Source organism: Carcharodon carcharias (genome assembly GCF_017639515.1).
Source record: "Carcharodon carcharias isolate sCarCar2 chromosome 39 unlocalized genomic scaffold, sCarCar2.pri SUPER_39_unloc_1, whole genome shotgun sequence".
NCBI classification, from domain to species: domain Eukaryota; kingdom Metazoa; phylum Chordata; class Chondrichthyes; order Lamniformes; family Lamnidae; genus Carcharodon; species Carcharodon carcharias.
Window position 1 is genome coordinate 69,414 of NW_024470814.1, and position 19,376 is coordinate 88,789.

At 46.4% G+C, this 19,376-nt stretch overlaps 1 protein-coding gene across 4 annotated transcripts in view; it reads left to right on the forward strand.

Annotated features, from left to right (window-relative positions):
- The first annotated feature begins 1,875 nt into the window (after positions 1-1,875).
- LOC121274848 (deleted in malignant brain tumors 1 protein-like) overlaps positions 1,876-19,376 on the forward strand; it is a 73,722-nt gene continuing 56,221 nt past the window's right edge. For 2 of the 4 annotated variants that reach the window (XR_005942306.1, XM_041182218.1), the window contains exons 1-2: positions 2,003-2,466; positions 7,368-7,496. The gene's annotated coding sequence lies outside the window, so the exon portion shown is untranslated. Of the gene's footprint in view, positions 1,933-2,002; positions 2,490-7,367; positions 7,497-19,376 lie in introns of those variants that run through there. The other 2 variants (XM_041182220.1, XM_041182219.1) reach the window with 2 other exon arrangements.

Genomic DNA, 19,376 nt, shown 5'->3' on the forward strand with positions numbered 1-19,376 from the left:
ATTCAGTATCATTTATCTGCTGTTTCACTTGCAAAAAATAAACCCTGAAATGCACAAAATAGACACAAAATGAACTAGAGAAGAGATAACACTGGCTTCCTATTATACCAACATTTTTTTCTCTCTCTCTGAACAGGGATGGCATGCGCCACATAGCAACATGGGACAAAGGGACATAGGACTTAGGAGCAGGGATAGACTATTCTGCCCTTTGAGCCTGCTCTGTCTTTGAATAAATCATGGCTGATCTGGTTGTGGTCTCAGCTCGAATTTTACCTTTTGACCCTTGCCTATGAAAGATCTGTCTAACTCTGCCTTGAATGAAGTCAATGACACAACATCCATTGCTTTCTGGCGAAGGGTATTCAACATACTAACAGTCATTTGAGAAAGTGAGGAAAAAAGCTCCCAATCTTTGCCTTAAATGTTAGAACGCATTCTTAAGTTGTGTAACCTGGTTCTACTCTTTCCCATGAGTTCAGATATCCTCCCAATATCAATGTTAACAAATATCGCCAGGGCCGTATATGTTTCAATAAGATACCTTCTCCTCCTGCCAAATTCAAATGAGTGTAGGCTGACCCGCATAGGTATTTACTGTGCAAAAGGAGGCCATTCAGCCCATCACGTTGGCGTCGGTCAACAAAGATCTGACTGCACCAATCACATTTTCCAGCGCTTGATCCATAGCCCTGGAGGCTATGGCAACACAAGTGATTATGTAAATACTTCTTAAATGTTCCGAGGGGTTCGGACTCAACCACCCTTGCTGCTGAACCATTCATTTTTTTCATTCGTTCATAGGATGTGGACATCGCTGGCTCGTCCAGCGTTTATTGCCCATCCCTAATTGCCCCCCTAGTTCAGAGGGCAGTTAAGAGTCAACCACATTGCTGTGGGTCTGGAGTCACATGTAGGCCGGACTAGGTAAGAACGGCAGATTTCCTTCCTTAAAGGACCTTAGGGAACCAGATGGGTTTTTACAACAATCGACAATGGTCATCTTTAGACTTTTAAATCCAGATTTTTACTGATTTGAAATTCCACCGTCTGCTGAACTCGGGTCCCCAGAGCATAGCCCTGGGTCTCTGGAATATCAGACCAGCGACAATATCACTATGCCATCGCCTCCCGCTTCATAAAGTAACCTCCCTCATCCCTAAAACCAGTCGAGAGAGGGTTCACTGAACTGCTGCTAACGTAATTATAGGTTTCCTTTTACTTCAAATAAGGAGACCAGAACTGGACACAGCAAATCAGATGTGTTCTCACAAGGCCGAGTACCGCTGCATCAGCTGGTGATGGAAGCACATTCAGGTTGAATTCATTTTTAAAATATGGATATACCCTTAGATACTATGGTGAAACATCAGTTGAGAAGGACTAATTGCTTAATATCCAATGGTCCTTCTATTAAAGGTGCGATAGGCCTATTTGTCTCTGTGTGGAGTGAGGTGTAATCACGTGAGGAACGTTCAATTTCAACTTCAAACACAAGGTGGCGTTCGAGCAGACCTATTGCTAACTTGTGAGCTCCTATTCAATGTGTCACCTACCCCATCTCTGCTATTAAATTGCGAGCTTTAATGCAGTTAGTGTGCCTCAGTCATGTTCGGTTCAAGGTGAACATGGTCGACAGGGCCAAAAACTGTTTGGTCACAGATCTTATAAGCTCCTTCAGCTCCCATGCTTTAAAAGGCAGTTTGTGGACATGGGCTTCTGTTGGGTGTTTCCATGATTGCTCTTGACAAGGTGGATGCAGTCCGTGGTCATTGCTTCCAGCAGTGGGGCTCCCGCTCTTACGGCCTACCGTGAAACGCATTGGAAGACTCACAGGAGGATAAGTAAACCATTTGTCCAAGTTATCAACGCAGCCTCCAGTGGCCATCATGTCCTGAAGCCGGGTTGCGAACCCAGGGATTGCGGATTGAGGTAGGGACATTAGTCCTGCTCCACAGGACCACCGGATCTCTTGCGTAGAATTTCCCATCCCTGTTGCTAGGGCAGCATTCTCTGTATTAACTCTCACGAATGGTAGATTGTATTTGCTGCATTGACCCTTTGCTACTTTCACTGCAACCCTTTGAGTCATACAGGAAAAGTCCTTGCAAAGTCAAGAACCCCGCTGAATTGCTAATAGGGGTAGGTTTTATGGATAGCTCCTATTTTGTTCCCCTAAATTGTCATTCTCAATGTTTCGATGGTGTATTTCAAGTTCGGTCTCCACCCCATCAGTCTATTAACAACTGCGGCACCAAGAAGCTATTCATGGCCCTGCAAATCACCCGCTCCCTCTCACAGCAAAACCACCAAGCCTGGGTGCAATAGCGTGAAAGCCGGAAGGGACAGAATTGGGCACTTGTAGCGCGAACACTGTGGCTTCACTTTCGCACGGTTGAGGGACATTTGCAAGAGGCCGCTCGCTTCAGCCTTGTTGACCGTATCCTTCGTCTGCTTCTCTACACGGTAAGAAATGAGATGTTTATAAGGTACGTGGACGGGTTTTTTTTTTAACCTTCGTACGTTAACTTTCGTTCACGTCTGTCAAAAATCGGTCAAGCAGATTTTTAAGAAAAGGAACAAGCAACTCTTCTGATCAGTGTTCTACGCAGTTCAAACAAAAAAAAAACACGTTCCTGTTAGAAGGGATTGGAAGATTGGCAACGTAGAGACGTGACTGGACAAGCATGTCCAAATTTGGACCATTTCATCTTTTGGAACAATATACTTTATTCGTTAAATATCTGAATGAACATTACAAACATTTCAACGTGGTCAGTGCCCAAAGTCAGGCAGTGCAATGGGATTTAAGCTATCGACATAGACCATGTCGCACCCCGAGGTGCCTCAGTGCAATGGTGATTTGTTTGGTAATAGCTGCATACATTCAGTGGGAGTCATATATTTCAAACCGTGAAATGCGTGTCACTCACTCTCTCTCTCTACCTTTCTCTCTCACCATTTTGTTACCCTGCACACATCCAGGATACTGCAAGACCCTGCTCACAATGAATGTATGAACTGAATACTAATTGTAGTATAATTGTATTGAAGACCCACAGAGTGCAACATGATGTATGTTGTTAACTCCTATGAGGGGCATGGACAGGGTGGATAGGGAGCAGCTGTTCCCCTTAGTTGAAGGGTCAGTCACAAGGCGGCATACGTTCAAGGTGAGGGGCAGGAGGTTTAGGGGGGATGTGAGGAACAACTTTTGTTACCCAGAGGGTGGTGAGGGTCTGGAATGCGCTGCCTGGGAGGGTGGTGGAGGCGGGTTGCCTCACATCCTTTAAAAAAGTACCTGGATGAGCACTTGGCACCTCATAACATTCAAGGCTATGGGCCAAGTGCTGGTAAATTGGGTTAGTTAGGTAGGTCAGGTGTTTCTAAGGTGTCGGTGCAGACTCGATGGGCCGAAGGGGGTCTTCTGCACTGTGTGATTCTGTAATTGTGAACTCCAGTACCATTGTCTGATTGTCTGTAATGACCATGACTGTAATATTCATTGATTGTACTGAAGCACCTGGTGATCCATGTGTAAGAGTTGAATCCGATTGCACTTTTTGTGACGGCGACTGAGAAATGTTGGGTAATGTTCTTCCAGATATTTTATGAATAAAAAAAATATATATCCTGGTCTCTTCCAGGATACGTGCACCTTCTCTCAAACATGGCCTCTGCAATATTCCTGGTGCCTGTCTCTCTTCTTGTGTCCTTAGCTCTTCCAGACATTCCTCGTGTGGAAATTGACAGCCGGCTGCAAATCGGCTGGGGAGAAGCAAACAGGAAATTGGGCTAAAGAGGAGATTTTCAATAGAAGTACAGTGCTGCCTAAAACCACCAGCTCCCGCTACCACCCCCCAACCCCAACCCCTCCACAATATCGCCCTTCCTACCACCCCGGCCCCCTCACCCTACCCCACAGGTCCATAATGGGAACGTTCTCGTGTTGGGTAGACAGGGACGACATTATTTCGAATGGGCAGGTGCTACATCAGCTTCAATTTCAGGCAGAGACTCACGAAGTGATGGACTTTTGGAGCAAGGCTGACGGGGAGCAGTCGACATCCAATGATACAATTTCCAAGGGACCTCACGGCACTTTTGGGGTTCAACACCCGCATTGTGCAAGCCTTGCGGCAGGGCTGGGGGTGGGGGTGGGGGTGGGGCGGGGTGCGGAATACAGCCGATTGAAATCAAAGCTAAAAAACAGGAGCAGTATAAAATAACAGGAGCAAGGATCACCGACAGAAATCAGTCCGCTGTGGAATCCGGAAATCTGAAGTCACCTGAAACAAACAATAAAACTGCGAGAAAAGAAAAAGTCACGAGGCAGCATCTGTCGAGAGAAACAGGGTAAAGGTTTGTGATCTGGAACTTTAACATAGCTTCTCTTCACAGCTGGTAACATAAACTGTTGAGTTCGATCCCCCCGCGCCCCCCCCCCCCACTCCGAGCCCCCACACCCCGCAGTATTTTCTTCTCCGGTTTTGTTTTGTTTTGTTTTGTTATGATTTTCTATGACTTATCTTTGCCAATCATGGGCTGAGGAGCAGTTGACATCTTGTTCCAAACCAGGTACAATAATTTTACTGAGGGAGTCAAGTTCTTTCACATGGTGCGGGGCGATTTGCGAATATGTTACCAGGAATAAGGGGCTTTAGTTGCGTGTAGGTACAAGTGATTGTGGCAATATTATTTTTTGGGGTAGATATAGTTTACACTTGTCTTATAGTTCTGAGTATAATTATGATTGGAATTAAAATATATATGATATATATATTTAATCACTTAAAATTTTCCACTCCTTGATGGGTCCGTAACCAGAGAACATAATTTGCCTCTATATCTGGCTACCTGTCTATCTGTCTGTCCGTCAGCCTGCCTCCCTGTCTATCTGTCTGTCTATCAGATTGCCTGCCTGGCTCTCTGTCTGCCTGTCAGCCTGCCTGTCTTTCTGTCTGCCTGTCAGCCTGCCTGTCTCTCTGCCTGCCTGTCAGCCTGCCTGTCTCTCTGTCTGCCTGTCAGCCTGCCTGGCTCTCTGTCTGCCTGTCAGCCTGCCTGGCTCTCTGCCTGCCTGTCAGCCTGCCTGGCTCTCTGTCTGCCTGTCAGCCTGCCTGGCTCTCTGCCTGCCTGTCAGCCTGCCTGGCTCTCTGCCTGCCTGTCAGCCTGCCTGGCTCTCTGCCTGCCTGTCAGCCTGCCTGGCTCTCTGTCTGCCTGTCAGCCTGCCTGACACTCTGTCTGCCTGTCAGCCTGCCTGGCTCTCTGTCTGCCTGTCTGCCTGCCTGTCTCTCTGTCTGCCTGTAAGCCTGCCTGGCACTCTGTCTGCCTGTCAGCCTGCCTGGCTCTTTGTCTGCCTCTCAGCCTGCCTGGCTCTGACTGCTTGTCTGGCTGCCTGTCTCTCTGTCTGCCTGTCAGCCTGCCTGGCTCTCTGTCTGCTTGTCAGCCTGCCTGGCTCTCTGTCTGCCTCTCAGCCTGCCTGGCTCTCTGTCTGCCTGACAGCCTGCCTGCCTTTCTGTCTGCCTGTCAGCCTGCCTGGCTCTCTGTCTGCCTGTCAGCCTGCCTGGCTCTCTGTCTGCCTGTCAGCCTGCCAGTCTCTCTGTCTGCCTGTCAGCCTGCCTGGCTCTCTGTCTTCCTGTCAGCTTGCCTGGCTCTCTGTCTGCCTGTCAGCCTGCCTGGCTCTCTGTCTGCCTGTCAGCCTGCCAGTCTCTCTGTCTGCCTGTCAGCCTGCCTGGCTCTCTGTCTTCCTGTCAGCTTGCCTGGCTCTCTGTCTGCCTGTCAGCCTGCCTGGCTCTCTGTCTGCCTGTCAGCCTGCCTGGCTCTCTGTCTGCCTGTCAGCCTGCCAGTCTCTCTGTCTGCCTGTCAGCCTGCCTGGCTCTCTGTCTTCCTGTCAGCTTGCCTGGCTCTCTGTCTGCCTGTCAGCCTGCCTGGCTCTCTGTCTGCCTGTCAGCCTGCCTGACACTCTGTCTGCCTGTCTGCCTGCCTGTCTCTCTGTCTGCCTGTAAGCCTGCCTGGCACTCTGTCTGCCTGTCAGCCTGCCTGGCTCTTTGTCTGCCTCTCAGCCTGCCTGGCTCTGTCTGCTTGTCTGGCTGCCTGTCTCTCTGTCTGCCTGTCAGCCTGCCTGGCTCTCTGTCTGCTTGTCAGCCTGCCTGGCTCTCTGTCTGCCTCTCAGCCTGCCTGGCTCTCTGTCTGCCTGACAGCCTACCTGCCTTTCTGTCTGCCTGTCAGCCTGCCTGGCTCTCTGTCTGCCTGTCAGCCTGCCTGGCTCTCTGTCTGCCTGTCAGCCTGCCAGTCTCTCTGTCTGCCTGTCAGCCTGCCTGGCTCTCTGTCTGCCTATCAGCCTGCCTGGCACTCTGTCTGCCTGGCTCTCTGTCTGCCTGGCAGTCTGCCTATCACTCTGTCTGCCTGTCAGCCTGCCTGGCTCTCTGTATGTCTGTCGATCTACCTACCTACTTGCCTATCTATCCACATATATCCAAAGACACGATCACTTAACTAAGGCTCACAATTACCAGCCATGCACGGGATTCCCATTTAGAAAACAGGATACATCGAGGTTCCCGCTACCAGTACAGATTTATGTTAAAGGTCGCAAGGTTTGGTTGGGGCAAGTGGTGACATAAATGATGGAATCTGCCATATGGAAAATACATGTTGATCATGGGCTGTTCACTTAGAGCAAGCTTGATTCAGTCATTCTTAATGTTAACTGGTTTCCTGTGTAAAACAGCAGCTCCGTTCAAAGCTGTTGCCTCGCACATTTCACGCCCACAGCCTGAGTTGAAGGGAGATGTATTTTTGGTAGAAAATGCATTATTTAGTGTAGGACTGAAAAATTGGAGAAGTAAGCCGCCATGTCTGAGATAAAGAATTGTAAAATGTCGGGTTGTATATATTTATTTGTCTGTATAGAATTACCAAAATAACCATTGTTAACCAAATGTTCCTCTCCAACTTTTAACTGACTGACAAAAGTGAGCAGTGAATTAAATATTCAAGCGAAGGAAAAATCTGCTTCCTCCATAATGGAATAAATAATCTTAATTTACTAATAGCTAATCCTTCCCCACACCCCCCCACCCCCCGATATTTGTTTCCTAAAATAAAGGGAAATAATTTAATCCCAGACATACCATGATGAAGTTGGCTGGGCAGTTGTTAGCACATCAAACTGATATGTAGTCAGACTCATGCACGGATATATACTCGTGGAATATAATATATATGTTCAGCGAGAATATCCTTCACTTTATCTGGCAAGGAATAAGAAATGCTCTTTGTTCCTTGGTGACTAATTTAAAAGAATCGTGCCGTCATTAATAATGACAGTGCTCCTGATATTGGTCCTGTATTCTATGTTCCTGCAGCTATAACCCTGTCGTATCTACTGTCTACAAAGAAGTCTCAACGAATAATTAAAAAATCAACTAATTAAGAACACAGAGAATTCGTCCTATTGGCTGATGCTGAATCTGTCAGCTCTTTTTTTGGCATTGGTGAGTATCGATCTCTTATAGACAAAGAACCTTACTCCACGAGTCACTTTTAATTCATTGGATAAGTGCATGGGTGGTTAGCTCCAAGTATTACCAGAATAAGTATAGTTCCAAGTATGATTATTATAAGTATAGTTTTACTTACATATTGAAAAACTGTAAACCATGAGCGGAGCTTTACGGGATCACAGCTGAATATTGCAATCCTTGTCCATAAAAGAAGCCACAAATATTGTTCATCATGATCTGACCACGTTAATTGTACAGCTGTAAAAAAAGTGCAAAGCTGTGTTTCTGAATCTGCACAACTTGCAAAAAAAAGTAACTAAATACAAGTGTGTTTATCCACCGAATTAATATCTAGCTCCCATGAGTTCCTGTGCATTTAGCGATAATTGTGTCTAGGTAAATTTACATATCTACGTTTTATTTCTGAATAAGCTAATGGCCACCTGACAGATTGTGATATTTCTAATCTAAGGTAATTTCTTATGATTAGGATTCATAGGATTAGATTGCTAAATCACTTCATGCTATTTATAAACTTCTACTGAAACAGAAAGATCGAGCGTAAGTACGGATTGCTCTTGGAGAAAGGCCATGCAATATCAGCTGAATCTGAAGTGCATCCATTGGTTCCATTATCAGGGGATAATGTATCATACATGGAATGCTAACGACCCAGGAGTGTTTTTTTTTATCGAGATTGTTTTAGAAAGTTGAAAGGAATTGATAATATAGGAAACCAAACGTTTGGTTTCTAACCCTCCACTGTTTGGCAGAGTCTTTCATGTGGTGACATTACCTCCAAATCAGGCTGAAGCTATTCAGTAGAGAAACTGGGAGAAAAAAAATATCTCCAAGAGATTGTTTAGTTCCTTCAGTGTAGCAGCGCAGGCAGAAGAGTCGATTCCTGTGTCGTATAATTCTATCCGTTTGCGAGGAACGGCTATTTCATAAAGAAAACACATAAAGCAAAGAAGTGGCATCCACCAGCTCATTGGCTTGCCATTTGACACAATCATGGCTGATCTTGAACTCCATTTTCCACCCAACTGCTCATATCTCTTAATTCCATGAGATGTTACTCACATTGTGGGGCTGCAGTGCAAGAATTAACCCAGGCTGGCCTCTGGTTTATTTTCAAGACAACTCCTCAGTGCTACTGACTTGCAAGTAGCTTCCACACAAAGTGTTCCGGCTGTAACTTTTTTTGTTCTGTTGAGATGGGCTAATCCATTCCCGTCGCCTGTTGAACTAACCATTGCCTTGAGCAAGGTCATCGCCATGCAGTGTGATTATTGATGCATTGACATGAGAAACTAAATAATCCGCTATTTAAGGCTATGCCGGCCTTAAATTTTTCTTTTGATTCTGGGATGTGGGCGTCGCTGGCTAGGTCAGCATTTGTGACCCATCCCTAGTTGTCCTAGTTTAGAAGTCATTTAAGAGCCACATATAGGCCCGGCAAGGTAAGGAGACTAAAGGACATTAGTCAACCGGAAGGAGTTTTAGACTTTTAATTCCAGATTTTTTTTATTGAATTCAAATTCCACCTGCCGTGGTCCCCAGAGCATTTTCCTGGGTTGCCGGACTACTAGCCTAACGGTAATACCATGACCTCTTGTGAGTAACATCTCCTCCCCCTCAATAGCTCTCGGAATGGATCCAAAGATCCATAAGCCTTTGTGTGAAGTAATGTCTCCTTATCTCAGTCCTAAATGCTCAGCCCCTCATCCCGAGACTTTGCCCCAACCAACAGGAATAAAATCTCAGTGGCCAGCCTATCTGGACCCTTCAGAACATTTCAGGTTTCAATGGGATCACCTCTCATTCTTGGAAAGTCTAGGGGATATAGCGCCAGTTTCCCCAGCCTCACATTTCTCATTGTAACGACAGTTGAACAGGGCTGGAGAGACTGGATACAGGGATGATCTTTCCTCTGGATGGAGGAGGGGGGTCTAGAACAAGGGGTCACAATCTCCAGATACGAGGTAGACCATGTAAGATGGAGATGAGGAGAAACGTCTTCACTCTGAGGGTGGCGAACCTGTGAAATTCTCCACCACAGAGGCCGTGGAGGGCAGGTCACTGAATATATTTAAGAAGGAAACAGATTTCTAGACTCCGAGGCAGTTAAGAGGCAGAGGGAGAGAGCGGGAGCATGGCATTGAATAAAGGATCAGCCATGATAGCACTGAAAAGCAGAGCAGATTCGACGGGCCGAATGACCTACTCCTGCTCCCATTATCTATGCTCCTATGTTTCTTACAGAATTAATGCTGCTTTATGGGCCGTCCATAATGCCATCCAATAATTGTTCCTTTCCCTCCGTAATAGCTGTAAGTTTGGATGCAGTTCATAATGTTAGGTTTTGGTTCATATATAGATAGATATGTACATCCACTCACACACCACACTCTCGCACTCAGGCTGCCCACATGATAGCCGTTTACTGTTGTCTGTCCCCTATCATGTTGTTGAAGGCTGCTGCGTCCTGAAATTGCTTAGGGTAATTAAACAACTAACTGGAGGAGGGTTCTCCACAAATACCCCCACCCTCAAAGGGCAAGGCTGAAGCATTTGCAACAACATTCATTCAGAAGTTGATAATGGATGATCCATGCATACCCCTTCCTGAGGTGTCCAGCATCGCCGAAGCCAATCTTCAGCCAAATTGATTCACTTGACTTGATATTGAAGGATTAGCTGAAGGCACTGGGTTCTGCAAAGGCTACAGACCCTGACAACATTCCAGAAATAATGCTGAAGACTTGTGCCTCCAGAAATAATTGAGCTCTTAGCCAACCTGCCCCAGGACAGCTACAGCCCTGGCATCGACCTGGCAATGTGGAAAATCCCCCACGTTTACCCTAACCCCAAAAAGCAGCACACATACAAACCGGTCAGTCGGCCTGCTCTCCACCATCAGCAAGTTGGTGGAAGATGTCATCAGTGATGTTTTCAAGCAGCACTTGCTCTGAAAGAACCTGCTCACCAGTGCTCCATTTGGAAGCCCCCAGGACCCACTTAGCTTCTGATCCCTTTGCCACCCGAGTACAAACAAAAAGGGCTCAACTCAAGAGGCGGAGAGACATCAAGGTCGCATTTGACCAAATGAGGCATCCCTAGTATCATTGGAGTTGGAAAGAGGGGGACAAATTGTCACTGGTTTGGGCCATACAAATGTCAAAAAAAATATTGGAAAACCGCAATGAAATAAATTACAGAATCTGACCCGTAAACAAGGAAATTATGTTGCAAAAGCCTTTATTGGACTGGTTCACTAGAAGCCTGTGCAAGTACTGAGAACAAGCTTGGTTCAATCATTGCATCTGTTTCTCTTGTTTTTTTTCGTGTGGTTTCGGACAGTTCTGTTCAAAGCTGCTCCCTTGCACCTTAACCACGATAGCATTAATTCTCAGAAGAAGTATCTTTGTCAAAAAAGAGAAACAAAAAAAAAACCTGCACATTTCACACTGAGGGAAGTAAAGTATTTTGAGCACTTCTCTTTCTCTCTCTCCCTCCCTTTTTCTCTCCCTCATTTTCTCTCTCTCTCCCTCTTTTATCTCCCCCTCTTTCCCTTTCTCTCTCCCTCCCTCTCTCTTTCTCTCTGTCTCTCCCTCTCCCTCCCTCTCTCTTTCTCTCTCTCTGTCTCTCCCTCTCTCTCTCTTTCTTGCTCCCTCCGTCCCTCCCACTCTCCTTTCCTCCCTCTCTCTCTCTCTCCCGCTCTCTCTCTTTCTCTCTCCCTCTCTCTTTTTCTCTCCCTCTTTCTCTCTTTATCCCACTCTCTTTCTATTTCGCTTTCTCACTCCCCCTTTCTTTCTCTCTCTCTCTTTCTTATCTCTGTCTCCCACCCTCCCTCTTCTTTCTTCTCTCTGTCTCTTTCTCTCCCTCTCTTTTTTCTCTCTCTCCATTTCTCCATCTCTCTCTATCCCTCTATCTCCCTCCCTCACTCTCTTTCTCTCCCTTCCCCTCTCTTTCCCTTCCCCTTTCTCTCCCTTCCGCTCTTTCTCCCTTCCCCTCTCTCTTTCTCGTTCTCAGCCTCTCTCCCTCTCTCTCTCCCTATCTCTCTCTTTCTCTCTCCCTCTTTTTCCCCTTCTCTCTTTCTCTCTCTCTCTTCCCCTCTCTCTCCCCCCCTCTCTCTTTCTCGTTCTCAGTCCCTCTCCCTCTCTTTCTTTCTCCCTCTCTCTCTCGCTATCTCTCTCTGTCTGTCTATTCCATTTGTTTTGCAGCCTAGATATTAAGCAGCCAATTAAAGAATGTTTCCCTTTTTAAATGGAATTATTGGGCTGATTCACTCGAAGCCTGTACTTGGCAATACTGGAAAGATTGATTCATCCTGTGCTATTTTCCCTTGATTCCTGTGAATAACAATTCAGCTCAAAGCTGTTACCTTGCGTTCCAACAATAGCAGCAACAATTGTCGGAAGATGTCTTTAGATAGAAACTGCAGAGTTGACGTTGCGGCTAGTTAAATAGAGAAGGAACATGTTTTGAACATGTCTCTCTCTCTATTTTCCTTTGTTCTGCCCCCACCCCTCTTCCCCCACCTTCCCCCTTCCCCCAACAACCCCCCTCTCTCTCTATCTCTCTCTCTCTCTCTCTCTCTCTCTCAATCCTCCCTCTTTGCTTCTCCCTCTCTATTACACAAACACACACACTCACTATGTGCCTGTGGGTGTGTGTGCTCAGAGAGAGGTGTGGTGGAGGTGGGGAGACAGAGAAAGAGAGAGAGAGAGAGAGAGAGGGGATGCAATCTTTTAAATAAATGTTCTGCGAAAGCAAATCAAAACCTAAACCGTTCTGTCTATTCCTTTTGTAGTTCAGGACGAATATTGAATAGCTACTTAAAGACCGTTTCCATTTTAGGGTCTGAACTTCACCATTTCCTCGCTGAATGTTTTAGTTCCATCCGCATCCCGCAGCCTTTAACTGAGTGGCTACTATGAGCACTTCTCACTGACTGTACTGTGGACGTTCTCTCACAATCTGCTGGGTCAAATTCAGTGCTGTTCCATTTTTAATTGTTCGCTCCTGTGGATGGAAAGAGAAAAAAACGTAATGCATTTGAGTAACAATATTGATTTTCTTATGGAAATCCTTACATGGCGTTTGAGTAAAAATAGTTACATTACCTACACTAACTCAAACGCCTTTGAGACCTTAGCACATTAGTTGCTCCCGACCTCTCACAACAATTGATTTTTTTAAAATACTGAATTGTGAATGCTCAAACGCACCTATAAGCTATCGAATGTACCAGCACCAAGCAGAAGTATTGACTCCAATTAATGTGGAGCAAAGCAAGGTACAGCCTCCCAGTTGTGGTCTCGGCATCACTGGTGACATTGATGGCACACTCCCTGGTTATTGCATTTTAATTCGTCTCCATTGGACCTGAAAATGCCACTGGCTTTTGTCGTATTTTTCGAGGTGCCTCCGAGTTTTGTTTTTAGCTAACAAAACGTTATCATTTATTGCGAGGGGAACTCGATACAAAAAGTAGTGAGGTAGTGCCTCAGTTGTGCAGAGCACTAGTGAGACCAAATTTGGAGTATTGTGTACGGTGCTGGTCTCCTTATTTAAGGAAGGATGTAAATGCGTTGCAAGCAGCTCAGAGAAGGTTTACATGACTAATGCCAGGAATGGTGCAGGTTGTTTTATGAGGAAAGGCTGGACGGACTAGGCTTGTATCTGCTGGACTAAGATTGAAGCAAATAAGATGCTGAGGGGTCTTGGACAGGGGGTCTGTGGAGAGAATGTTTGCACTTGTGGGAGAATCTAGAACGAGGGGGTCACTGTTTAAAAATAAGGGGGTCACCCATTTACAACAGGGATGAGGTGAAATTTATTCTCTCAGGGTGAGTATTTGGAACTCTCTTGCTGCACAGGAGTTGGAAGCAGAGTCTTTGAATATTTTTCAGGCAGAGGCGGATAGATTCTTGGTAAACAAGGGGGTGATAGCTCATCAGGGGTTGGGTGGGACGCAGATTGCAGGTTACGCTCAGTTCATCCACGCTCTTATGAAATGGCGGAGCAGGCTCGAGGGGCCGAATGGCCTGCTCCTGCTCCTTTGTTCGTTTTGTCCGCATGATTACGAGTGCACCCGGGCCCCTTTTGAAGATCAACGTTGACGGGTCTCACGCATATTAAAATAATTACATTTTTCCTATTAACACGACCAGAATGGACAAGCTCACACTTTCCCACATTGTACACAGCCTGCCATTTCGTCACCCACTCGGCTCAGCTGATTATGTTTTTAGCAACGTACCTGTTTTGTGCTGATGCCTCTCAATTGGATAAAGCTTCTAATGGCGAGCAAGCATTGGGCGCTCCGTCTCTGACGTGGAATGAGAATGCACATACCTGTGGTTCCAGTCCTGCTCTTTGCCAGACAGCACTATCTGCAGATGGCAAATTGCAAATGACTCACGCATCCCTATTTTGTACTTCATATCACTTTAGCAATTCTTTAAATCTATTTTTTTTTCAAATATTCTTGGCAACTGTACTCTCGTTGATTATGTTTTTTTTTTCTGCACACGTTCAGGAGCTTTGGGCCGTTCTTGCTGGCTTCTCAAACTCTCTCAAATCCTCGGGCTTACCGTTATTCTTTGCAAATTTATTCTCCTGTTTTTAACCTAATGCTACCCCAAACATCCAAAATGAATTCACGGGTTTACCTTTTACGCTGAGATGGTGTGTGAGTGTGTGGGTGGGTAGGTGGGTGTGTGGACGTGTCTATATGTGTGTGGGGTGGGGTGTGTGGATGTGCCTGTGTGTGTGTGGGGGGGTGGGGGCTGTTGGGGGTGGGTGTGTATGTGTGTGTGTATGGGGAGTGTGTGTGGATGTGGGGGGGATGGTGGGGTGTGTGTATGTGTGTGTGGTGTGGGGTGGCTAGTTGTGTGGATGTGTGTGTGTGGGGGGGGATTGTGTGTGTGGGTGTGTGGGTGGATGTGTGTGTGTGGGGGTGGAGTGAGCGTGTGGATATGTGTGTGTTTGGGGGTGGAGTGGGCGTGTGGATATGTGTGTGTGTGTGTGGGGGGGATGGTGGGGTGTGTGTATGTGTGTGTGGTGTGGGGTGGCTAGTTGTGTGGATGTGTGTGTGTGGGTGGGGGGGGGATTGTGTGTGTGGGTGTGTGGGTGGATGTGTGTGTGTGGGGGTGGAGTGAGCGTGTGGATATGTGTGTGTTTGGGGGTGGAGTGGGCGTGTGGATATGTGTGTGTGTGTGTATGGGGGGGGGGTGGTTGCTGGGTGTGTGGACGTGTGTGTGGGGGGATTGGGTGTGTGGGTGTGTGTGTGAATGTGTGTGTGTGTGGGGGGGGGGGTGCGATGGGCGTTTGTATGTGTGTGTGGGGGGGTTGTGTATGTGTGTGTGTGTGGGGGGGGGGGTGTGGATGTGTGTTTGTGGGGGCTGTGGATGTGTGTGTGGGGGGATGTGGATGTGTGTGTGTGGCGGCGGGGTGGTGGGTGTGGATGTGTGTGGAGGGGGGGTTGGGGGTGTGGATGTGTGTGTGGGTGGGTGTGTGTGGGTGTGTGTGGAGGGGGGGTTGGGGTTGTGGATGTCTGTGTGTGTGTGTGGGGGTGGGGGGGCGGGTGTGAGGGTGTGTGGATGGGTCAGTGTGTTTGGGTGTGTGGGGGTGTGTGGGGGTGTGGATGTGTCTGTGTGTGGGGGTGTGTGGATGTGTCTGTGTGTGGAGGTGTGTGGATGTGTCTTTGGGGGTGTGCGAGTTTGTCTGTGGGGGTGGGTGGGGGTGTGTGGGTGTGTGGTAGGGGTGTGTGTGTGGTAGGAGTGGGTGGGAGGGTGTGTGTGGGTGTGTGGATGACATTCTGTTATTTTATTGGAATATGTTTATTTGAATGTTTCAATATTTTGCTTAAATTTTCCCTTATTTATATTTTAGTGTCAAGCAATTCGGTCTATTGCTCGACTTATTACTCGGCCTATTATTCGGTCTATTACCCGGCCTATTATTCGGTGTATTTCTCGGCCTATTATTCGGCTTATTTCACGTTATGTTATTCGGTCTATTGCTCGGTCTATTGCTCGGTCCATTATTCGGTCTATTGATCGGTTTATTGCTCTGTGCATTATTCCGTCTATTACTCGGCCTATTGCTCGGTCTATTACTTGGGTTATTACTCAGTCCATTATTCGGTCTATTACTCGGTCTATTATTCGGCCTATTGCTCGATCTATTGCTCAGCTTATTATTCGGCCTATTACTCGGTCTATTGCTCAGCTTATTACTCGGCCTATTATTCGGTCCATTATTCGATCTATTATTGTGTCTATTGCTCGTTCCATTATTCGGTCTATTACTCGGTCCATTACTCGGTCTATTATTCGGTCTATTACTCGGTCCATTACTCGGTCTATTATTCGGTCTATTACTCGGTCCATTATTCGATCTGTTGCTCGGTCCATTATTCGGTTTGTTGTTCGGTCCATTATTCGGTCTATTATTCGGCCTATTGCTCAGCTTATTATTCGGCCTATTGCTCAGCTTATTACTCGGCCTATTATTCGGTCCATTATTCGATCTATTATTGTGTCTATCGCTCGTTCCATTACTCGGTCTATTACTCGGTCCATTATTCGGTCCATTACTCGGTCCATTATTCGGTCTGTTGTTCGGTCCATTATTCGGTCTATTACTCGGTCCATTATTCGGTCTGTTGCTCGGTCCATTATTCGGTCTACTATTCGGTCCATTATTCAGTATTTTATTCACTCGTTGCCAGATCTCCAGTTATATTGTTGTTATTGACATTATTCCAGTTTTTAAACTTTTGTTCTCATCTACGATGTGACGCTCTCATCTTGATTGGGAATTCGATTATATTATGATGTTTCTTTCCCCCCCCCCCAGAGTGTAATTTAACATTAGATTAATAATTGAGCCTATCACATTTAAAACGCAAGATCCGAACTGACTTGGCTGGCCTCAGAGCGGCCCCTTCCAGGAAACTCTCAAGGAAGCATGTCCTCATACATTCTGTTAAATCCAGACATAACTCTGCAAAGTTTTATGAAACTTAGCATTCGCATTTTCTACTCTCGAACAAGTTTCTTATTTTCATAGAAGTCTGTCACACTGGGACACAATCTGGTGAACTCCTTCTGCACCCTATGAAAAAGGCTTGTTGTCCTTCCTAAAATGTAGCGATTAATTTTGGAAACATTCCTCGAGCTGAAATCAAACCAATGATTCGCTAGGGCTCAACATGACATCCTTCCATTGTATAATGTGCTTAAAAGTCTATTTCTGAAGGGTTATTCAGAGAATGTTCATTTTGAAAGAGAACGACATGTATACAATTATATAATTAGACCAAAGGGAACAGTGACCCTATAAGTTCCTCCAAGAGCCACGGCTGTGTAAATCACAACGTCCTGGGGGAAAAGAATGGATTTAATTGGTAACAATGACAGCGGAATTATCAAGGAAAGGGTTAAATGTCCAGTCACAAAATGAAGGAAGTCACGGTTTTCAGCTATATATTGCCTGACAAACTGGCCTGATGTCTCTTCCCTATCTGCGGTGTGCAGGCGGGTAAATGGTCTCCTTTATTTCCTGATCTTGGTCAAGATATCTGGCTAGTGAGATTGCAGGCATATGTACTCAATCATTTCACATCGGACATTCTCTGACCCTTGCGACTAAACCGATTTGTTGATTCAAGTGCCGACATCCGCCTGTTCTCCTAAAGTGAAAACATTCCCCCCCACCAACCACCCCCCCACCCCCCACAACCCCCACCCCCCAACCAATTCAAATTTTCCCACTCAGGAATAGTGTTTGCCATGACATTCCTGATGAGCACATTGAACATACTTGCCACTTCCTGAGTTGTTGAAACTCGCAGTAAACGACTCAAGCCTTTTCCATTCCATTTTGAGCATGCTGCCTCCTTAAACTTATTTTTTTTGCAGTCTCTTTAACATAGTTAGCAAGGGGTGTAAAAATGCTAACTGGGGTTGTTTATTGTACTTCAGGAACAACCTAGAGATCATGTCCATTGGTGGGAGATGCAGAAATCACAGTTAGCATTACAGGTCAACATTCCATTTTTGGACTACTGTAATTAAGAGACAATTTCTGCCTCGCCCGTTATTCTCACGGTCAATTCATGGCAAACATAGAGCCATAGAACACTACAGCACAGAAAACAGGCCATTCGGCCCTTCTAGCCTGTGCCAAAATATTATTCCGCTAATCCCACTGACCTGCATCCAGTCCATAGCCCCCCAGACTTCTCCCATCCATGTATCAATCCAATTTATTTTTAAAACTTAAGAGTGAGCCCGCATTTACCACATCAGATGGACGCTTGTTCCACACTCTCACCACTCTCTGAGTGAAGAACTTCCCCATAATGTTCCCCCTAAACCTTTCCCCTTTCACCCTAAAGCCATGTCCTCTCGTGTTTATCTCTCCTAATCTAAATGGAAAGAGCCTACTCGCATTTATTCTGTCTATACCCCTCATAATTTTGTAACCTTCTATCAAATCTCCCCTCATTCTTCTACGCTCCAAGGAATAAAGTCCTAACCTGTTTAATCTTTCCCTGTAACTCAACTCCTTAAGACCCAGCAACATCCTAGTAAATCTTTTCTGCATTCTTTCAATCTTACTGATATCCTTCCTGTAGTCAGGCGACCGGAACTGCACACAATACTCCAAAGTTGGCCTCACCGATGTTTTGTACAACCTCGCCATAACATCCCAACTCCTATACTGAATGCTTTGATTTATGAAGGCCGGTATGGAAAAGATTTCTTTACAATCCTGTCTACCTGTGACGCCACTTTCAGGGAATTATGTCTCTGAACTCCCAGATCCCTTTGTTCCTCCACACTCCTCAGTGTCCTACCATTTACTGTGTACGTCCTACCTTGGTTTGTCCTTCCAAAATGCAACACCTCATACTTTTCTGCCTTAAATTCCATCTGCCATTTTCTGGCCCATTTTTCCAGTTGGTCCAGATCCCTCTGCAAGCATAGATACAGGGTTACAAATTGGGAAGCACCAATACTCCCACTGCACCATGCCATATCTGTTTTGATGTCATGAATGTGCACTGATCACTGAATCACCATGATCAGTGAGGACAGGGCTCTTTCTGAAGCCTACTCCTCCTGTTCCAGGTTTTCCCACCACCACCACCATCCACAACTGCATGTGGCAGAGCTTCAGAGCTTTGATCCGATTCGGTCCATCGGATAAACATGCAAATTGTCCTTCGTTGCAGTTTCCCCAGGCTGTCCCCTTATTTTTAGACACGCCTCCTTGCCGCTCCTAGCATGCAATCCTGCACCCTTACTTGAAACATGGTTGTCCCCCATCACTTGAAGATACTGAGGGAGGCGATGGTGGAGTGGTGTTGTGGATGGACTAGGAATCCAGCGACACAGGGTAATGCCCTGGGAGTCCCCGGCTCCAATCCCACCAAGGAAGATGGAGGAATTTTAACTCACAGAATCACAGAGCGCAGAAGAGGCCTTTCGGCCCATCGAGTCTGCACCGACACGTGAGAAACACCTGACCTACCTACCTAATCCAATTGACCAGCACTTGGCCCCATAGCCTTGAATGTTATGAGGTGCCAAGTGCTCATCCAGGTACTTTTTAAAGGATGTGAGGCTAACTCGCCTCCACCCCCCACCCCCCAGGCAGTGCATTCCACACCCTCACCACCCTCTGGGTAAAAAGGTTTTCCCTCACATCACCCCTAAACCTCCTGCCCCTCACCTTGAGCTTATGTCCCACCGTGACTGACCCTTCAACTAAGGGGAGCAGCTGCTCCCCATCCACCCTGTCCATGCCCCTCATAATCTTGTACACCTCGATCAGGTTACCCCTCAGCCT